The 18,440-nt window shown below is 43.2% G+C and overlaps 1 long non-coding RNA gene across 1 annotated transcript in view; it reads left to right on the top strand.

Annotated features, from left to right (window-relative positions):
- The window catches only part of LOC144766826 (uncharacterized), a 463,578-nt gene extending 445,169 nt beyond the window's left edge, over positions 1-18,409 (top strand). Inside the window, exons 5-6 of the long non-coding RNA XR_013597945.1 lie at positions 18,104-18,185; positions 18,283-18,409. This is a non-coding gene — a long non-coding RNA (uncharacterized LOC144766826). The remainder of the gene's footprint in view (positions 1-18,103; positions 18,186-18,282) is intronic.
- The last annotated feature ends 31 nt before the right edge of the window (positions 18,410-18,440 follow it).

Genomic DNA, 18,440 nt, shown 5'->3' with positions numbered 1-18,440 from the left:
TTCGAGCTCGCGTTTATGTGTTTTTAAATTTCGAGCTCGCGTTTTTTATCGCGGCCATCTAGGATTGGGTACGCGTTTGTTGATGGAAGCACAGTTTTCTCATCCACCATCTTGGGATGTCTATTCCTGTGCACATACATTGTCCGCTATCATGATCTGTGCTTTATTCACAGGCTCGCACTCTACGTCGCAGCCATCTTAGATTGGGTATACGTATATTCAAGGCTCGTTACTGAAGATTCCTATATGTTTTATCCCCGGGGTCATATATTATGGAGCGGCCACCTTGTTTATTAATTATTGTAATCTACATAATTTTCTTTATTATAATAACATTTTGAAAAATAAATAAAAGGAAGATAATTTTTTGTGTATTCATATTTTAAATCTTACTTCGAGGTTTCACAAGTTCTGATATTAAATAACAAAGGTATGATACTTATTGTGAGATCCTCGATGTAGTGTGATTACCATTTTAAATGGGTCCTTAGTTTTTAATACATGTGGAATAATCTCAGTAAATAAGTGGGAACTCCCCTCTATCACATTATTTAATTAGGGTTAGATGTTAGAGGTTTGCGCAGGTAATTTGCTATTTGCTCTCCCCTGAGGCGGAAAGCCGGGGGAATCTTTCTTTACCTGCTATACTTCGAATTTACACACGTCGCTGATTCACGAACGGCGCATTTTTAAAAAACTGTAAAATATTTTAATAGGCTGCTTTTTTAACCTATCCTACCTCGTGGGTGAGATTCCTTCGCCAGAGGTCTTCGCTCAGCTGCCAGGCACAGCGCGCTGCAATCAGGCGCCCTGACCCTCCCTAGGCGCCATCTTGGAGAAGGAAGGTCAGCGCTGCAGTGGCTAGAACCCTCCCGCCCTCCTCTACCCAACCACAAATAAAAACATGAGATCAACCCGTCCGCGCAGCGGGCGGGCACAGCGGGCGCACCGGCGGCGCGCCAAAGGCAAGCCGAAGGCGCGCCAAAGGCAAGCCCGTCTGCGCCCGTCCGCGCCGGGACCGGGCCGAGGGCCACGACCCCTGGCCCATATCCTAAAGATCCCCTCAGGGTCTACACAAAGGATGCTCTGAGTAATCTTAGACCGCCGAAGAACCATGCCTGCACTATATTTGAATACGGCAAGCAAAGTTGAAAGATGCTGTCCTCACTGTCAGTTTATGACATCAAATTATGGTGAGAATAATCTCACAAAACAACATTCTAAAAACAAGAATGTTGCCATGGCCCTCATCAACGCACGATCCCTATGTAAACACAGTCAGGAAATCGCTGACTTAATAATAGATTTTCAGTTAGACATTCTCTTTATCACAGAGACATGGACGGACGACTCGTCCGACCCGGACGTCGTCATAGCCACTCCTAAGGGTTACAAAGCCTACAGACAAGATAGACCCAGAAAGAAAGGTGGCGGGATCGCCATTATAGCTAGAGAAAATCTTGAGATCACAGTGAATCAAACACCGGACATCTCGTGCGAGGCTTTGATGTTTGTAATCAAACTTAGCCCGCACTTCAATTTCAAAGGGCTTCTGTTATATCGGCCCCCAGGAGTCAAAACGGTCTTTCTAACCAGTTTTAGCACACTTCTGGAATCTCTGGCCTTAGAGGATTCAATCACAGTACTAGGCGATCTGAATTTTCATTTAGAGGATAATAATAATAAGGAGACACGAGCCCTCATCGCGGATATGGAAACCCTGGGGCTCCAACAGTTGGTCACATCCCCCACTCATCGAGCGGGAAACATTTTAGATGGCATTTTTTCCAGTGTCCAGGGGTTCCATATACTGGATATTCTACCTATGCCTTGGACAGATCACTATGCGGTTTTCTGTACCTTGGCCATGGATAGAAGCCCAGTAAAAGCTACCATTCCCCTCCAGGCTATCTCTTTTAAAGCGTGGCATAATATCAACCAGTCGGATCTAAAACACCACCTGGACAACACCCGCCCGATAATCTCGGCTAACTCCAATATGTCCATACAACAATTCCACGACTGGGTGGGACAAGCCATGAATTCTCTAGTTCCTATTAAGAAAATATCTAAGAATAGGTCTACCCCAACTGCACCGTGGTATACGGACGAATTAAAATTACAAAAACAACAGAACAGACATTGGGAAAGACAATGGAGAAAGACTTACAGCCCAACGAGCAAGACTCGATATAAAGATGCCTTGATAATATATAAAACTATGATCATAAAGGCAAAAAAAATCGTATTACATGACGCAAATTGAGCAGGCAAAAAATTCCAGTAAAAAATTATACGATATAACTAAAGCTCTTTCGGGTAATACCCCTGACCTGACTCCACCCCCTTCTCAAGACATGTGTGATGCTCTGGCCAACTTTTTCTTTACTAAAGTTGATGTTATTTATCAAGCCTTCACAGCTAAAACCATCTGCACCAAGGCCCCTACCATCACTCTTGAGGTTCCAAAACCCATCTTAGTACCATCCTTTACTAATTTTACGCCACTAACCGAAGACCAGATATTAAACATCGTCTCGACAGTTAAAACTGGATCCATGCTGGATCCCTGTCCACTGTCCGCTCTCTTACCTGTGATGGACACGATTATACCAGTTTTGACACAAGTATGCAACTCCATCCTGCTCTCAGGGATATACCCCCATGACTTAAAAACTACACTGCTTAAACCACTGCTAAAGAAACCTGGAGCCGATAAGTCTGAGTTAAAAAACTACCGGCCTATTGCCAGTCTTCCGTTCATGGCCAAAGTGGTGGAAAAGGCCATGAACATACAATTATCTGAGTATATAGAGACACATAAAATGCTAGATGATACTCAGTACGGTTTTCGGAAATACCATGGGACCGAAACCGCCTTCATCAAAGCATCAGATGATGTTAGATTAATAAGAGATCAGGGCGGGACAGCAGTTTTGGTATTGCTGGACCTCTCGGCGGCCTTCGACACGGTCGACCATGGCATCTTGGTCGAGCGTGTCGGGAAGATGGGCATCTCCTCCACGGCAAGAGATCTCCTTGCTTCATTTCTCACTGAGAGAACGCAGGCCGTCACTCTTGGCCCCTTCCAATCTGTCAAGTTGTCACAGCCATGTGGGGTACCTCAAGGCTCATCCCTAAGTCCGACACTGTTTAATATCTATGTGTCGGACCTGGCCAATGTCATCAAGGCACATGGGATGAGCCTAACTTCCTACGCGGATGACACTCAAGTGGTTATGGCCATAGGAGGTGACGGAGAAGAGGTTGCCAAACGATTTCAGAGAGGACTGACAGAGATAGGTGAGTGGATGGCCGTAAATTGCCTAAAACTCAACTCAGAAAAAACTGAGGTTATGGTTTTTGGACAACTTTCACCGGATTGGCCCTCCTCTTGGTGGCCCCAAACGTTTGGTGCCCCTCCTAAACCGGTGACCAAAGTAAGAAACCTGGGAGTAATCTTCGACGATCGTTTAAATTTCATGGATCATGCCATTAAAGTGGCCTCCACAGCCCACTACAAATTACGCATGATTCGGAAAATAAGCCCTTACCTCCCAACAACTGCTATTAAAACATTGGTGAGCTCACTAGTCCTGACATCATTGGACTATTGTAATGGGCTCTTCCTTAACTCCCAAGTCAGAGTTATAAAAAAACTGCAGACCATACAAAATGCGGCAGCTCGCCTGCTCCTTGGAATCCCAAAGTTCGCACCTCTATCAGATGCAATAATAAAACTACACTGGCTGACGATTCAGAACAGAGCCAGATTTAAATCTCAGTGCATAGTTTACAAAGCACTAAATAAACAGGGCCCGCATTTCTTAATAGACCATCTGTGTCCTTACCAACCAACGCGTCAGCTACGTTCCGCCAATAGCAACCAACTATCGGTGCCTCGCACCAGGACAGTCATGTGGGGAGATCGACGTTTTGTGGTAGCTGCTTCCAAACTCTGGAACACTCTGCCTCAGGACATCAGATCATGTCCCACATTGTTCCAATTTCGCAAAAAACTGAAAACATGGCTGTTCAACAAATAAGTTTCATGGTATGGGGTACGAGATCAGAGCAATTAAGCTTAATAACACCGAGCTGGCAAATTAATCAGCGCCAAGACACCTTCGGGTACACGCTGCGCTTTATAAATGCCAAAAAATAAATAAATAAATAAATGAGTAAGCCACAATTATTTGTTGATAATGTACATCTTTGCACAGTTCTTCGTAGGATAAAACGTATTACAACTCAATTTTTAATACCTTATTTGGGTCGTCATCCGTTTGTATCCCATTTTGTTTATATTCTCCTGTTTGTTCCTATCATCATTGTCCCTTAGTCCTCTTATTTTGTGTAAGATTACATTATGCGGATTAAGCCATGTCTTCGAGTGATCAAAAGGACGATGTCCATGATTGTATATTTCGGACTGAAGAAGAAACGAAGGGACGTGTAGACCTCACTGACTCCCCTTTATCTGATCCACAAGGGGAGTTGTATGTGGATGGCTCTTGTTTTAAGTTACCAGATGGCACAATAACAGCTGCTTATGCTATAACTACCCTTAGAACAGTAGTAGAGACTGCTCGGGTTTCCCAGCATTCAGCGCAAGCAGCTGAGCTAATAGCATTATTAAGAGCATGTGAACTGAGCGAAGGTTTAAGAGTAAATATTTTTACAGACAGCCAGTACGCCTTTGGCGTGGCCCATAGTTTCGGGCGGCTGTGGAGGGAACGAGGATTTCTTACCTCCCAAGGTCAAAGAATACAACATGGCCCTTTGATTGAAAGATTGTTAAATGCTCTAACTTTACCAGAGAAGGTGGCTATCATTACGTGTAGTGCCCACAAGAGAATCATTGACACTACAGGAGAGGGAAAGGCCTTTGCCGATCAAGTAGCGAAAGAAACAGCACAAACTAAAACGTCCACGATGTTCCCCAGTGTAGCAACTCGATAGGTGGCGGAGTCTACAGTATGTGATAATACTATTGAAAGTGTTAGAGAATTGCAGAAAGAAGCCACTCCTGATGAATTCTTAAAATGGGAACAGGAAATAGGTCGCTTAGACAAAAATGATTGCTGGATTGACTTGACTGACAGAGATGGCTATTGTCTAATGCCCTGGTGTACGCAGTAGTAGTGATGGCCCATGGCACTGCCCACATTGGAGCAAAAGGTATTTGTCCATTATTGGACCCAGTGTGGAATAACTCGAATATCCCCAAGACGGCTGCCCATGTGGTTAAATACTGCATGGTCTGCTTACAGCATAATCCCGGTGGGAGAGAGACAGTTCTTAGTGGATATTTTGCGCCCCCTTCTTTGTCGTTTGAAGTGCTACAGATGGATTATATTCAATTTGACAGAGTAAACAATCTTAAGTATGTGTTGGTGGTGGTTTGTGCATTTAGTAAATGGGTTGAAGCATACCCCACCAAAGATAATACTGCCTTAGCCACTGTAAAAGCCCTGATTAAAGAGTTTCTGCCTCGATTTGGTTTGCCCCGAATTATATGGACAGACAATGGGGTACATTTCAATGCAGAACTCGTTAAATATATTTGTAAGGGGTTGCAAATAAAACAGAAATTTCATGCAGCACGACACACGCAATCTGCAGGACTGGTTGAGAAATATAATGGAGAGTACGGGTTTGAGTTGGCCTGATGCGCTGCCCCTAGCATTAATGTCAATAGGAGTAACCCCCCATTCTTGGCTGGGCTGTCACCTTATGAGGTTGTTTTTGGTCGGCCAGCCAATGTGTGGGGTGTCCCAAGGCCTTCCACGTCTTCCACCGGCCCCGGGTTACACCAGGTCGTCCCTACACGCAATCCCCGGCCCTTTCCTCTTCCTAGACCTCCTCCCAGTACGTTTAAACCAGCCTCGCCGGTTTCCAGCCCAGTCCCCATTCTCGTCACTTCCTAACCTGTCTGGGCACTGCGAGCTCCCTCCCTGCACCTCCCTGCACCTCTGGCACTCACACGCCCTCCCCTGCTTGGCTGTCACAGCGTTTTTGCTTGCCCAGTACCCTACAGCAGGTCTTCCTTTCTTCTTCAGATAGCTTGCGGTAATCCTGAAATTGCCTGGTATCCCTCTTTTATTCAAAACCTCTGACATTCCTTGTCCCATAGGAAACTGCCTGGATCTGAGCCTTGAGTGAGTCTACTTACCTTTGTAATTTCGCGCCCTTAGTTCACTCACTCTTCTGCTCTTAACCAGTCACATGGTAATTGCCAGCCACTCGCTTTTTCTACTCTTGGCCCTTTGATTGTGCCACCCTCTTCCTGACCTGTCTTCTCCTAGTCCACAAAACTGACCCTTGTACATACGAAATTTCCTTTATCCCCAGCACTGCTATTGTATTTATGTAACCGAGTCCTGATGATAGCCTAACCTTCCTACTGGCCTGAAACGCCGTCTTATTCCTTGTATCCATGTAGCATTAATTGTTTGGGTATTTCATACTGTGTAGAGACTTTTAATGTTCACTTTCCTTTTGTTTGCGTCCACCACAATCGCTGTATATACCCACTCACGTGTCACTTGCGTCGTCACTAAAACTTCACAAGCACTTGTACACTCTATATTGTCAGTCACATGTCATTTAATGTAACACAGTGCTTCCTCCTCATGTGATTGTACATATGAATTGCAATATGTCTAACATGATTATCATTTGAAATACACTAAATTTCTGATGAAATTTGTCTCCCTGGCTTCCTTCCCTCTTGATTTATTCCAATGTAAATTAATTGTACCCCGTATACTTGTTCGCCAAATAACACCCTAGCTTCGTCTGCATGCAACAGTAGTGCCACTGGACCTGTGTAATGATGCCTCCTATATCCCGTTCCCAGGCTCTCCTCACACGGTCTGTATGCTGCAGTTGAAGTGATAGGCATAGAGCCTGGAAAACCAGCGGGTTGCATCCTTATACTGGATGAGGGTGGTCAGAGGGGGGACTTTTGCTGGCTTCCCCGGGAATCCCGGCCTCTTTCTTGGGTCGTGCACCTCAGCCTGGCATAAATTAACAGATCGAGCAGAATAATCCTATAGGTTGATTTCAAATACTCTAATGACATGAACATCCCCTGGTCATACAGGGCTCCCAATGTTGCAAGGTGCTACACAGTTAGGGCATGAGCAGGTTCTGTAATAATGGAATTGCCGGGGTATAGGGACTAATTGTCCAATTGCCAATTACAATTTCTCCAGGCCCAACAAGTTGCTGCCACAGTGTTGATTTCCCTATAATTAGCAAGTATGCCCTGAGGAAGAAGTACCTGGAGAGGGTGCAATCCGTCTAAGCATGTTCCGGCTTTATGTATGGTATTCTGGCATCTAAGTGATACTGGTAGCAAATTGCGCCCGCATGACCAAATAGTACAGTTCGAAGTAGGGGACCTCCAGTCCACCCCTCTCATAGTGCAGCATGAGCATCTCCAAGCTGACCATTACCCTGCTGTCAGGTGCCCCCTCTGCCCCATTGTTCAAAGCCTTACACTGACTACCAGTAAGGCAGAGAAGCATTTTTATAAACTGTTGCATCACCTACAACTCTTTAAGGGGCAAAGGTCCCAGTTATCTTCAGCAGAAACTTAAATGCTATTTACCTACCAGAAACCTAAGGTCTTTGAACAAACCTTTGCTGAGTGTCCCCAGTATCCATCTGACTGGATGCGGTGGTAGAGCCCTTTCTTACCTGGCTCTGCTCTAGTGGAACAATTTACCTCTTCATCTTCGTTTCTGTACTGATTATTACAAATTTAGGACATTACTGAAAACATCTTTATTTTAATTGATTTCACTTTTGCTTTTGTCTGATGGCAGTGCAGAGATGCCCTTTGGGGTTAGTAGTGCGCTATATTAAATGTAATTAACATAACATAACTCTTGGCTATCTACCAGCCCATATTAGTTTTAGTTGGGCCCTTTGAAGAGTTTGAAAGAAGTTGTTTGTCAGCAGGGTTGGGATGGTTCTGAAAAGGTAGAGAAAACAGGTAAGTATAATTTTCATAATAGCGATTCGGCCCGCCAGGGATAGAGGCACGCTATCTAAAAATCTGCCTGTGACATAAGTCGGTCCATGGCTGGGCCATAGTTAAGGTGAATGACAATTTCCCTGTCTCGATTGAGCTCAGATCCCAAGTACTTCACTGTATCCGTCTTCCAGGGAATAGGAAACTCTAGGCCTGCTTGTGGAGTGTTTTCTGTGAGGGAAATAGTTCAGACTTTGATCAGTTGATGGACAACCCAGAGAATACCCAAAATGTAATGATATCATGGACTATGGGGCAATGGTATCTGCAGGTTTCTCGCATAAAGCAATATATCATCTGTGTACATGGACTGTAGGAGGTACCCGGAAAAAAGACAAGTTCTCTGTGTAGGTGGCTGTCCATCTGGAGCATCCCCAATGGGTCTAATGCTAGGATGATTAGTAGGGGGGAGAGTGGATGCCATTGTCGACTGCCTCTATATATGGGTATGGGATCAGACGTAAGGCCATTAACTTTCACTCTAGCTACTGGCTGTGTATACAGCAGCTGGACTAGGATAATAAACCCCTGAGGCACACTTATTTTGAGGAGTATTTCCATAAGAAAAGGCTACTTTAGTGAATCAAATGCCTTGTCGGCGTTGTGGAGTACTGCCGCCACTGCTAATTCTGGGTTCAACTGATTCAGGCTTGTACAGCCTGCACAGAGGTTGACAGCCGTCGATGTGTAGACAAAGCTGAACTAGACCAAGGTGATCAGCAATTCCATCAGCACCGAAAGTCTAGATGTCAACACTTTTTAGTCAGTATTTTATTATCAACATTTAACAATGAAAGGGGTCTATGAGAAGAACACATTTCTGTGCCCTTACTTGGTTTGAGCAATAATGTGATTGTTGGTTCTAGTACAGATTGCGGCTGTATCCCTCTCCCCAGGGCATCTGCATACACCTCGAGGAGTTGTGTGGCCCACATGTGTCTGTAGCTTCTATAAAACCCGCTAGTTAAGCTATCACCTCTCTGTGCTTTATGGTTTGGCAGTGCATTGATGGCAGTTAGGCTCTGCTCCTTAGAGATCGGGTAAGCTATTAGCTGACAGGGAGCATTGCCCACACAAACCATGGCTATGTTGCTGAGGTAAGTGCGGATGAAAGCTGCGGGCTCTGTCGGCCGTGAGGTGCATAGTTGATTATAGGACCTCACAAACTCAAGAGTAATCTCTTCATTAGTGGTCAATATCGTGCCATCCAGCGCTCGCAGGTGGGTAACATGATTTTGATGTCTAGATTACCTCAGAGGCAGTGCCAATGACATCCCTGGGCTTTTCTCATCACCATACAGTCAGGGCTGTGCATACTTGCCTTTATACTTTATCTTCATGTATGCTGTTTCTGAGTAGGATGGAATTAGACAATGTCAGTCCAAGAGATAGGAGTCATGTGGTGCATGGGCAGCCGTGTAATCAAGGCATTTAATATCATGCTCTACTTGCAGCAACTGCATACCATGCCCTTCAGTACCCCTGTTTTCTTGTCTATAACAATCCAGCAAATATACACCTTAAAGGCATCCCACAAACTGCCTGCATTGACACCAAGCCCTCATTGAGGCAGAAATATTCCAAAATCATCTCATGTACCTTGGAGCGGAACACATCATCGTAGAGTGCATCGCTTGGGAAATGTCAATAGGGCAGAGGCCATCTGGGAGATTGGAGGGTGAGGACAAGCTTGACTGGAGAGTGATCAGAAAGTTTGCAGATAAATGAGTTATTTTTGAAACCCTTGGAGCTGTGACTTTTGAGATCAGCCAATAATCTGTTTGGGATCGTGTCACATGAAGGGCGAGTATAAAACGTATTCCTGTGACTCTACATGTTGAGCACGCCAGATATCAATAAGGCCATACCCATCCAAATTCTTCAGACAGTGACCTCAGGGTGTGCAGTTTTGCATCACTTCTGGGGCTGGAACATATTTGCTGTGTGACAAGGACCATATTTAGGTCCCTTCCCGATAGGATCACATTCATCAGTGCTTGGGTAAGGATCATTCCAAGTTCCCGAAAGAAGGCTATGTTGGGTGCATAGGTGTTAACGATAGCAACGCTATTGTTCTCAAGGAGCCCATGCAAGAGGATATATCTCCCGCCGGGTACCTGTATGTTGGTGTGTGAGCCTAAATTGACCCTCTTATGAATCAATATGCACACTCCTCTGGCGCATGAACAATACGATTCAAAATATATGTGATTGCACCCTTTTGCAGCATAAGTCATAAGCCCAGATGTTGGGAGCCCTCAAAATGATTGTTAACATGGTTGATAGCAAACTATCAAAAACCAAAGGTGAAGATAATAGTAAAGACATGAATTCACAGACTCTCTTAATGGAAATGCTCTTGGGGCTCCTGTTCTCCCTAACACTTAGTTGTTCGCAGTCCGAATATGGAGGCACAGTGGCAAGGAGGGGATACAAGTAGGTGTAGATTCCTTTAAAGCAACAATGTTCACAGATGACATCCTGCTCTAAATGTTACCAGCCTGGCAGACCTTCTGCTGGCAGCAAATCAGGAGGCAAGACGTAGACCCGAAGCTTTTACAGGCAATCACGGTTTGAACATACCAGCGGGGAGAAGACAGGTATTGCACTTCAAATGAAGATGCAAGCATTTGACTGCTGATGGGCTAACATTAACACTCTTTGTAAAAATAATCCAACATGCTGAAAAGAGTTATGGAGCAGATCAAGTTCGAGCAGAAGAAGCTGAACATGTCTAAAGAGACATTGAGAAATGCCCGACAAGGGCGTCCAGAGTAAATTACAGCACAGTCTCCTTTTCATAATGGTCAGTACCAGGATACATCATGGGTGATCGTGAGCTTTACAGTTACACAGAACATAACAGATTCTATTTGCTGCTTCTTACTTGATATCAGAACAGGACCGAAAGGATGTATGAGATTACAACGCATGCTTTTACATCGCAAGTTTTACAACGCATGCCTTTACAACGCATAGCGCTTTGGGGTGCTGGATAGTGAATAGTTTAATTTACTATTCCAACTCCAGTCCCCGTGGATAGTAGGGAAGGTGTTGGATAGTTAATTAAATCTATTCCCTATCCTAGAGCGCCCCCCAGCGCAATGCGTTGTAATGGTTTGCGTTGTAAAAGTTGCGATGTAAAAGCATTGCGTGGTAAAAGTTGCGTTGTAAAGGATGTTTACCGGACCGAAACAGTGCAGACTCTGGATTTTAGGTAATTAGCTCAAAGTTGTAAGCCTCAATTATAAATATAAGTTCCTACTACGTCTGGGTTCTCCAGGCCTCTATCCCCTTTTGGTGGCCTTCCAAAGAGGAAAGCAATGGTGTTTCGTAGTCCATGCTTTTGTGGGGACATCTCGGGGAATAGTGCAATGGATCGAAAAGAGGTGCAAGACCAAATTCATCTCCTCTGTCCAGAATGAAGCTTGATATCTGAGGCAAGCTAGGCAGACTTCACAACATTTACAACACCCTTGCAGAAACCCCAATTTTACTCAGGGATGGAGAGGGTTGATAGATTTCCCTCAGTGTCAGATGATCCCTGGCCTAACCCTTGCAGACACCCCCTTTAGAGGGTCTGCATCAAAAACATTCCATGGTGTCTAATGTATGAATCCTTGCTGACACCTTCAGAAACCCCATGAATGTCTGGTTCACCACGCCCAAGAGGAACACATGTGTGTGCCAAGCCTTTGGAGGGATGTCTTCCTGTGTGAGGAAGACTACAGGGAATTACCATGATTTCGGAAAAGCTGCTGAAAATGTGAAAAAAGTTATGTCCAGTGCATAGTCCAAGCCGGACAGTCTGTATAAGGAAAGTCAGACACAGCCAGCGATTGAACCCTTAAGATGTGCAGCTATAAAAAATATATGATTATATAATGTTTCAACAAAGCCCAGGGGTGTTACCTGTGACAAAAAGACAGGTCAGGGCCGGCTCTAGGCTCATTGTGGCCCTGTGCAGGGAGCGTAGGTAGAGGGCCCCCCGGAAGAGGGGGTCCGGGCGGGGCAGAGTATGTAGCAATCTTAAAATTAGTACCTTTATAACATTCTGGGCATAGTTTAACTTTGACGACTTTGTTAGAAGAGACACTGCACATATACGATAACTGTTTCTTTAAGTCACGGATGGTATGCATTTTTGCTTGCACTATAGAAAGATCAGTACTATTGCCTTTGCCGCTAAAGCTAAATTATAATTAAAATGTTAATAAATGAATGTACATGCGCTGTAACACTAGTACAAAGGCAAGGCCACAAAATCCAGATGCACTGGCACTGCCCGTGCCCAAGTGTGTAAAAGAAACCTTTCCAAAACGAAAAGAATAACTGCTTTCACTGTAGCACATGCAGCCGAGCTCATGCTGGTCCTCAGACGTCAATCAGGAACGAGGAACACAGGTCGGTGTGGAGCCAGAGGCCACCGCTATAGCAGGGATATAATTGCATTAAGAGAGGCTAAAGCGCTATTCAGTGTTCTGTGTCCAGTTTCTCTGAGTGCAAGGCTTTCATCAGTCTTACTCAGTCTTCTGAGCAGGTAACCTTAGTTGTCATGTTAACTTGCTGCAGACAGAGACTGTGGGAGTAGCCTCTCTCTCTCTCTTTGGTGCTGTGTTCCAGACAGTAAGCTACAATTGCAGTGTACGGCTTTAAGAGACATAGTCTGTTAGGGTTGTGCTTTGCACACTCGGAAGGCGGTGCCAAGCTCAAGACCAGTCTGGAAGGGTGATGGGTTGTTTGTAAATTGGTCCTGGAAGGTTTCTGAAATGGAGACTTAATGGCATAGGGTCAACAATTCCAACATAGAGGATTGTGGGCCCGCTGTTCATACGGTGCCTCACACCAGAGTTGTATGGTGGCATATCGTGGTTAAGACCTCGTTGTTAGGGAAGTCGTGGTTGGGGAATTCGTTGTTAAAACATACAACCGTATTAGAGAATGGGCAAAGTTGTCAATTGGTCAGCCTCCCCACTTCTCCATCTCCCGTTTAACTGATACTATTTGTATATACAGATTCTTTTTTTAATTTGACATATGAGCCTGTCTAGTCTGCCCAGCCTTAATTAACACCTGCACTCTTAGCCAATGGGTGACAATTAAACCAATAATATCTTACTTGTTTCCTTTTAGTGTCTCGTTTTTCCACCTGATAGTTTGTACCTCAACTAACTCTGTACGTCTCTCATTCTACCTATCTCCCCATTTCTATGTACCCATCACCTTGCTGTCTTCCTCACCTCTCTCTCAATAAACTTCTCTTTACCCTGCGCCTCACTACCTCTGTCTCTCATGACCTAATCTTTCTCTTTTGCCACCCCTACCTCTTTATCACCTCTCTCTACCTTAACTCTCTAACTTACACATCTCATCACTTCACGACTCTGTTCCCATCTCACTTCTCTGTCTCTCTCCTCCATTTACTTTGCCTTCCACATAGTGAGATGAGAGAATGGACAAGGCAGGGGAACTTAGTGAAGAAGAAAATTATCAGTTGTATTAGATTTCACTTGATCCAAAAATGAAAATGGTGACTGCCTCTTGTGAAGGCATATTTATTTGTGATTACAAATAGCTAGCAGTTACATTTCCAAATGCTTGGTCCATGCCTTATTTTAATATTACGCACTAGTTCATTAAACATCTACCAACTCACCTCTACATGCTTTTTCTACAATTAGTGGAAGATTATGGCTAGGCACTGATTTCCATGTAAAACATTTTGGTGGGAGACAAATCTAGATCCAAGTGTAAAAAGACACGACTTTATTAAAAAAAAACATCGCTCAAGCTTTTTTAGGAACAATTTGGGTGATGAACCCTGAACACCTTGATCTTTCAGCTTTTGTGTGCCACCATATCTGAAAGTTTAATGTGCAACTCAGTGTTGTTCCTCTTCAGAAGGTCTTGTAGTTTTCTCAAAGAAGGGACCCTAAAATATCTTTTTACCCGGGTCCCTAAGAATTCTTTGAATAACTCTTCGTCACACACTGGCCAGGCAGTGAAAGGGAGGAGGGGGGGTGACTCAGGGCTTTGGAAGTTAGTAAGAGTGGAAGCCGGGGAGGCCGCCAAATCACTGCCAGGGGCCGCCACGAATATGTATGTATCCGATTCCTCGTGGCGGCCCCTGGGGTTTGCCGGCCCTGTGCAGGTGCACATTTTGCACATGCCTAAAGCCGGCCCTGGACAGGTACCTTAAACTGGCGATTTGCCTGTAGCTGCTTTCTAACTTTCCCAAATGCACTATACTCCTAGGCTCATAGAAGAAGCCCATACATGTGTGAGCCCCCACAATTAGAAGACCCAGAGGAACAATGTTAGGGGTCACACCTTGGCAGAGATATGTCCCTATACAAGTAAAACAAACGGCAATCACTGCGTTTTAGAAAGAAATGCTAAAAATCTAACAAGTGTCATATTTAACATGATCATCCCAGTCAGCCATTTAGGTTGAAGGCGGTCTACTACCCAGAAACAGAAAAGTTTGAATACGTAGATATTGATAATATGTAGTTTTGAGAGGTTTCCACAGAGCCCAGAAGCGATAATTGTGACCGCAAGATAGGTACCCCAAATGAACATGTCAGTTTTAATTGCTTGCCAGTTTTCCCACATGCACGGCACTCAGGTAATCGCCTATAGGCATCAAGAACCCATAGAAAACAAATATTTGTCTGGTACTGCCACACTCGGGAGAGAGACCCTGAACAGAGATGGTGGGTAAAGCCTTAGCAGGAAAATGTTCCTGAGTGAGTGAGACTAGAGGGAATCATCATGTTCTGCAAAGAAAATTGCAAAAAAATATGACAAATTTTACAGTTAGCGTGTTACACCAGCCAGCCTGTCAGGACAAGGTTATGCTGATTTATATTAGAACATTGGAATGTTGGGAGCTCCATTGAAAACAATGGAGTGCTCCGGGCTTATAAAGGCTGGTATAAGCCTGGAGCTCCAACATTCCAATGTTTCTTTGTTCACAGCTCTGGCTGTGAACAAAGGCTTCAGGGAACCTGAGGGGATTCCAATCCCCTCACGCTCCCAAAAGGCTTTGTTTTTTTTGTTAGAACATTCTGTCCTCTAGTGGCAGAATGTTCTAATAGCCTTATAGCCCTTCGTAGATGGGCTATAGCGCTATTAAAGTCCCTCTCCCTTGTTAAAGGCCCTCGCCTTCGGCTCGGGGCCTTTAACGCTGGAGAGGGCCTTTAATAGCCGGTATAGCCCTCTACGGTGGGCTATAAGGCTATATTAATAGATTCCTTAGGTTATTTAAAATGATAAAATATGTACTTTTCATACTTTCCTGAAAGTCTTGAGTTTGAGATCTGTCATCAAATGTGATTTTGCCACAATTTAGTGATCTGCGCAAATATTTCATAATTGATTGTGCAACGTACATTTCTTAGGAAAATGCGCATATATTTGGTACAGTCAGGCTCTAAAATACAGGGCATCATTTCATTACTTGGCTTTCCAAGATTTATGTTTGTCCATTTAAAAAAATGCAACAAAATATTGAGCACATTTCTCATGAAAAATGACATTTTCTCTGAATGTTTTATCATATCGGGCTATAATGACATATTGAGGCAGGGTTTGTACTTAAACGTAGCCCTGAAAAGCTGAAAAAAACACATTTTAGTTTGTATGGCTGCTCAAAGAGACCAAAGAGGTACATGTGTTTTAACAAGTTAATGATGTTTTTATGAAACAATCTCTGGCACACCAGTGTCCTAACACCCTGTCAGTGGAGGGGTTAACTAGCTGATATACAAATTAGGTTTTCCTGTGCTCACCATTAGAAAGAAAAAATAATTTGTGATTAAAATTGAGGGTCCCTCTAATACATATAGATTATTGATGTGCTGGTCTCCGCCACTACAGAGTTTACACGCTCTGTATCTGAACTGAAAGATGCATTATTTGCCACACAAAGTCTGTCAAATAAATCTTTAAATCCCATCCACTTGCATCCAAATATATGCTCAAGCTCTACTTTGGACTGTATATTTACAGCAAAGCACTAGAAAGAAGGTGATTACAATTCTCCAGCCCACTTCACCTGTACAAGTATAAGATGTTTTAACTAATGCCCCACAGTTCTTTAAAATGTATCATTTGCTTTTAATGTTTCCATTCATTGAAGTAAAACAATACCAAGCTTAAAAAACACTAAATATTCTTACTGTGCTCTGTAATCTCACTATATTGAAGAACGTATTTTCTAAAAAAATATAGAGAAGAAACTTGGGGTCTAATGTTCTAAAAATAGATGTGGTAAAAGTGTTTCCAAATTTTGCACTGATCTTTAACAAATACATTCTGTTTTTGTGAACTAGTCTATGTACTAATAGGTCGGTTCGCAAAAATCTGAATACCAATGGGTTGCACTTCAACCTTCCTCATAAATATTAATGACACAGGTAGCAAATTGTGATCCACTATGAATCACAGCCATCACAGGGATGATGGACTGTGGAAGCCAGCAGACCACCATGTCTGTGATTGGTTTTAAATTCAGCAGTTTTTTTTAATGCAACCCATTTTCCAATGAGAAAAATGGGGTGCATTTAAAAAAAAAGAAAATTGTAAAAACATTTTTTTTAAGGGTTGGCAGTGGTTTATTGGACTACTAACTACTCTTAAAAAATATTTGTGCAGTCTGTAATACAATAGTATATACCATTCCAAATCAGTATTTGGAAGGAACTCCCTAAACACGACCCTTCCAAATATCGAATAGGTATTTAGTCGCAGACCCAAATAATATGAATGAGGTAGATAGCAAATTCCGACTGACTATGAATCACAGCCATAACAGGGATGGTGGCCTGCTGAAGTGAGCGGCCACCATGTCTCTGATTGCTTTTAAATAAAAAATGTTTTTAATGCAAACCGTGTTTATTAAGGGAAAATGGGATACATTAAAAAAAAATATCAAAATTGTAACCAACATTTTTAAAGACTAGGCAGCCATCCATGGGACCACTGCCTGCTCTAAAAAATATTTTTTTCAACATTCTCAAAGGGGAAGGGGTTCAAGGGGACCCCTTCTCGTTTGTGAATGGCTTACTACTACATCTGTACAGTTGTTATTGCATTAATGTTTTGCAACCAAATTTCAGTTGCAAAACATTAATATATGTGTACATTGGTGAGCAAGGCTGGGAGCAGCCGAAACGCGCCCGATGGCGGTTTGACGAATAAACAACTTAAATAGCACATGGCGTAGTCTTCCTTGTTTAAAGGACTGGTCTGAATAAATTGGATTTACTGCAAGAATCCCCTTGATGACCCGCCCTTCGTCCTGGTGACAGCCTGCAAGTGCAGAAACTTACTGATAAATATATATATATATATATATATATATATATATATATATATCACCTACTGGCGGTCGCCAGTAGGTAGTTATAGTTAGGATTGTTTTCCATAGGAAATTATATATATATATATATATATATATATATATATATATATATATATATATATATATATATATATATAAAGATAAATATTGTAAATTAATTTTAGCAATATTAATTGTTGATTTTACTCTGTCTTATATGAAGTAAATTTAAGACAGGTATTTATGAAAACAGACTGAGGTTGAAATGAGATTTAAATATGTTTTCACTGTCTATGGTAGTTGAGAGGCGGAGTCATTTGTGATGTATGCAGTATTTAAATCACCTGTGTCTCTGGGTATGCTGTGTGATCAAGTCCGGGTTCCCCGGACAAAACGCGTCATGCTGCTGCCCATTTTGGATTAAAGCACTTATTTAACTTTCTTCCTTCGTTGTGGTCTGTACCTGATTTTGCGCTGGTGTTCGTTGCGCTGCAGGACTGTGGACTTCGATATATATTTATATATATGTATATAGCATGCCAAATCGGTAATTGGAAGGGACGCCCTAAACATGCCCCCAAATACTGATTCGGTATTTAGTCGCAACCCCAAATTGCAGATGCGTAACATGTTACCGCATGACCCAATTGTCCAAATAGGACATTTTGTGAACACAAAAATGTTTCATACATCTGGCCCAAACTCTCTTCCAGTGTTCCTATTTGATGTTGCTGTTCCAGGAACCCCAGCTGCCCCTACACATACTGCTGGCTGTAAACCTGAGTTGTGTGCCAGGTGGGTATGCTTTCATCTCTCACTCTTTAATCAGCCGCCCTCCCTCTCTGCAAATATTTGTGCAATTATCTTCTCATAATTTCTCTCTTCATTTAAGCCCATCAATGGCGGTCCTGCCTGCTGCCCTCCTGGCTCTCCATACTATAAACTGACACGATCCTGTGGGTGAGGCGTAGTTCTCCTGTTTGCCACTACCCATGGGACAAAGTAGTTTCAGGTTCCAATGAAAGCCCCCATTGTCCACACAGGAAGTAA

The sequence above is a fragment of the Lissotriton helveticus genome, chromosome 7 (genome assembly GCF_964261635.1).
Source record: "Lissotriton helveticus chromosome 7, aLisHel1.1, whole genome shotgun sequence".
Lineage (NCBI taxonomy): Eukaryota > Metazoa > Chordata > Amphibia > Caudata > Salamandridae > Lissotriton > Lissotriton helveticus.
The sequence above is the reverse complement of the archived record's forward strand: the minus strand, read 5'-3'. Positions and strand labels throughout refer to the sequence as shown.